Here is a 4,151-nt window from a genome sequence, read left to right as displayed (position 1 = left end):
CCGATGGAGCAACTTTGGGGTGGGGGTCCAAGACTCTACCCCTGCCCCACCATCGACGTGCAGAAGCTTATATAAATTATATATTAAATTTTATAAATTATTATAAAATCATAACTGCCTCCATATCCCATTCTTGTCCATCCCAAACTTGAAGTGTCAGGAGCCACCTGTACTCTAGCCAAGTTACAGAAAACGTGATCCACCTCCTTTTAAATTCTTGGACAATTCAAGGAAAGAGGTGAACCACCTGAACTCGTGGTTAGGGTTAGTTATGCACCACAGCAAAACAACCAAGTTTTGGGGTTGTCCCCTGTATTCGGTTTAACATAACAAAGCTTAGACCCCCATGTCTTAATGGAATCATCTCTAGACTGTTCATAAGGGTTCATAAACAGGATTAGAATTTTGTTCTACCCTCAGTGATCCAGTGCTGGCCAGGTGTCAGGAAAGAGTTCCAGTGTAATGATAATGCATGTAGTTAAATACAGAATAAAGAACATGTCTTAACACAATTGGTTAAGAATAATAACAGATGTGTATGATTGGTGTTCTGATCAGGAGAGGAGCAACAGTAGACTGGATGTGACTGACACGGAGTACTAACATTTATTTTTAATTGCTACTTATGGTAGAAGCCTGGGAATCTTCCTTTGTCTTATTCAAACAAGGCAAGGAGATTGTTTGCGGGGTCTCTGCAAACAATCTGTTTATGGTTATTTGTGCTTCTTGGCAAATGCCTAACTTGCAAACACTAGGTCAGTGGTTCCCAAAGTGGGGGGCGCGCCCCCTAGGTTGGGCGCGGAGCTTGGAAGTAAAGCCTGGTTTATACTTTCGCGAGTGACCGTAGCGCGTGACTCCGCCCACATCGCGCGACCCTGCACGAAGCGTTTACTTGCGCGAGCTTCACTGCAGTGTTCTCCGAAACGATAGGTGGCAGTGGAGAATAAAAATATTCTTATCTACTAAAGGGGGTCACGGCAGAAAAAGTTTGGGAACCACTCCACTAGGTAATGATACTGACTCCTGTAGTTTAGTAGTAGTCTGACTCAATGGTGTCTTGAATTCTGGCCTATCTGTACTATTTCCTAGGATGTATTCTGTGATCAGAAGCAAAGCAGTTTGTAAGTCGCTCTGGATAAGAGCGTCTGCTAAATGCCGTAAATGTAAATGTCTCGGGCCTAGAGGGGGGGCTCTGTCAGGGCTGGCCCCAGGGCGGGTCCTCCAGTCGCCACCAGGAGGAGCCCAAGAGCCAGACCTCAGGCTAATCAGCGGTGATGGCCTGCACCTGTTGTCCTGGGTTTATAAGGATGGCCAACCTTCAGCCCTTTTCTCTGTTGTCTCTACAAGGTGTCTCGCCACCCGGCCTCTTTCTTGTTTAAGATTTTTTGTTTGTTATACTGTCACTTCGAGTACTTACCTCCTGCGCCGCTCCCTGGCCTCTCTCAAGTTTTCCTCCTGCTGTCTTTCTTCCTATCTGTTTGGTTTTGGTTTTCATTCCGTGACTATTTCTGTTCTCCTGTGTCTTCCACGTCAGTTATTGCCGTGATTGCTTTCTGTTCTCTCCTGTTACACACATTGAGTATTTCCGCGATTACTTTCAGTTCTCCCTCGTCATCTTCTCTGAATATTCAGCGCGACTTGGTTTTGGTTTCTCACGCTTGTAATATTGCTTACTGCATGGACAAGGCGTTTGGGTCCACTACCATAAAAAATCCACAGGGGATTTAGTCTCCTAAATCCGCCATTCTGACACAATAAATGATTTGCATCTCAGCCTCTGCAGTTTTAACAATTTTATTTTCGCCAGCAGTAATATAGCGCGGGTGAAACGTTACTGATTGGTTTTCCTCTAGTTGACGGTGGCGTAGTCCTAAGTTTATTATAATAACGGTGCGTGACACTAAAGGTTACATAGCATAAAATATATTTATTATTATTATATTATATAATATTATTAATTATATTTATTTTCCTACGTCCCACTTCCAATCTATTGCAATCAGTCAAATAGATTGCAAGTGGGATGTTTTGTGATTTGATTTTGTTTTATTTTATGTTTAATTAAAGAGGTTTAACTAAAGGAGGTTTAAATTAAGGTTTAAGGAGAAGGAACAACATATAACATATTGTGAAACAAAATATCTTATTAAAAATTTAAAATACAAATGGAATTATGAAAAAGCATGATTAAAATATGTTGAACAAACACTGAATATGCAAAATTAAAATAACAAGAACAATTTAAATGTATACATACTAGCAAAATAGAACACTATGGATATGATAAGACGGTAGAAACAAGAACAATTTAAATTAGTGCTGTCAATTCCAGGTGCTGCAATTAAAAGTCCTCACCAGGATTTTGCTCAGGCTTCCTGGATTGTGTTGATTCCACTAATTTTACCTGGATTGCTAATTAGAAAATCTAGCAAGCTTGAGCTAAATCCTGGTGAGTACTTTTAATCGCGGCACCTGTAATTGACAGCACTAATTTAAATATATATACACTAGAAAAATTGAACTCTATAAACACAACACTATCATTAAAAAGCTAAAACAAACAAACATGAACAAGTTCAAATACTACTTAACACTACATTAACACTTTTTTATATAACCGTTTAACAGCTTTGTGGGTTCTTACATTTTTGTCCCTTTGATTAATCATATGAAGTATTCCAATTCTTTTGGGGGATGCTTTTCTCAATTTGAGTGGCGAAAGTCTGCTCAAAACAAGCCTTGGTGAGCTTGTAAGTCTTACATTGTGATGTGCTCTTTTCTTTGTCCCCCTGCTCCTCATCCTCCTCAATGTCCTGAAAAAAACACAAATACATACATGCACATTTTACTGTGTGTGTGTGTGTGTGTGTGTGTGTGTGTGTGTGTGTGTGTGAAGAGTGCATATCTCTTCAAAGGAAGTACCACTTTCTTGAAAAGGAACTTCCATTTCTTCCTCGGATGACTCCAGCGCAAGTCTTTTAGAAGGTCGCAGGTGTTTTCTTTTGTTCTTTCTCTTGTTTGTAGAAGCTGGGGCTTCTGGTAGCTCTGAGGAGGTTTGACCAGGCTGGATTTAAATTGAGGGCGTAAAACTTATTTGCGGTGGCCGTATTGTGGCACATAAAGTGTGACATCATTTCCCTTTGTTTAGGGTCCAGTTCGTTTCTTGCCTGTGAAGGGAAACAAAATCAGACCACTGGGAAAATACATAATTGTTAGTGACAAGTCACCTCTGTTATAAAAAAACACTTACATGGGTGGCAATGGAGCTTCTTAAATCTGTGAACTTGGGTTTGCCTGGGAGCTTCATTTGCTCCATGTATTTGGGGTTGAAATAGAGAATAGAAATTTAGATATTTTGCCCCCAGTCAGCCCTTTTCTAATTTGCACATAAGCCCGAAGCCATCCGTACTCCTCCCCAGTGAGGAGGAGCTGGGCCACACCAAAGGTCTCATTTGTTTTATGAGACTCCACCTGTTTAGAAAGACAAAAGGACAAAACACACAAGAAATGACACATTTTGCCATGCTGTATGTATAAAACACAATGTTATGAACTGAACGTGCGCTCACATTGATGAGGTACACGTCCAACTCTGGACTGTGTTTGGCTCTCATCACTTCCTCCACCTGCAGGTTCTGGTAGACCCCAGTCCGGTGGCCGTATATAGACGACAGGTAAGCCGTTACATACCCGTAAAATGACCGTTGAAGCTTTATAGATCGCTTGGTCTCCAGGGTCTCTGTGTTGACAAATAAAAACACAAGAATGAGACACATCGACTGATGTAAAGTGCAGCAGAAAAAATGTTATTAAAGTGAGGTATGATGCAGGACTCACTCAATATTTCAGGGATCTGCTGCTTGGCTTTTACCCGACACTGCAGGAGCGTCTCTTTGGAGATGGCGTGTCCATCTTTGCACTCCTTTACTTAAATTTCATGTATTACCACGGATCGCCTTTGTTTTTTATGATGCCCTTTATTTCCCTAGTTATATTGATCAGGGAAACGGGCTTCAGGCGGCAGGTGGGGGGTGGCGTGTCTTATAAGTATTAAAAATGTAGCCCAATTTATGGGCTATAGTGTGCTAGCCACCACCTTCTCCCCATTAGGCTTTTGACCCATCTGCAAAACATGAAAACGTACATATGAG

At 41.2% G+C, this 4,151-nt stretch overlaps 1 long non-coding RNA gene across 1 annotated transcript; it reads right to left on the bottom strand.

Moving 5' to 3' along the window:
• Positions 1-2,650: 2,650 nt before the first annotated feature.
• Positions 2,651-3,733, bottom strand: LOC143507797 (uncharacterized). The gene is made up of 4 exons (XR_013128971.1): positions 3,570-3,733; positions 3,251-3,471; positions 2,923-3,167; positions 2,651-2,813 (listed from the first exon to the last, which is right to left on the bottom strand). It is a non-coding gene; the product is annotated as an uncharacterized LOC143507797 (long non-coding RNA).
• Between the last annotated feature and the right edge of the window lie 418 nt (positions 3,734-4,151).

The sequence above is a fragment of the Brachyhypopomus gauderio genome, unplaced genomic scaffold (assembly GCF_052324685.1).
Source record: "Brachyhypopomus gauderio isolate BG-103 unplaced genomic scaffold, BGAUD_0.2 sc748, whole genome shotgun sequence".
In the NCBI taxonomy this organism is placed as follows: Eukaryota; Metazoa; Chordata; class Actinopteri; order Gymnotiformes; family Hypopomidae; genus Brachyhypopomus; species Brachyhypopomus gauderio.
The sequence above is the reverse complement of the archived record's forward strand: the minus strand, read 5'-3'. Positions and strand labels throughout refer to the sequence as shown.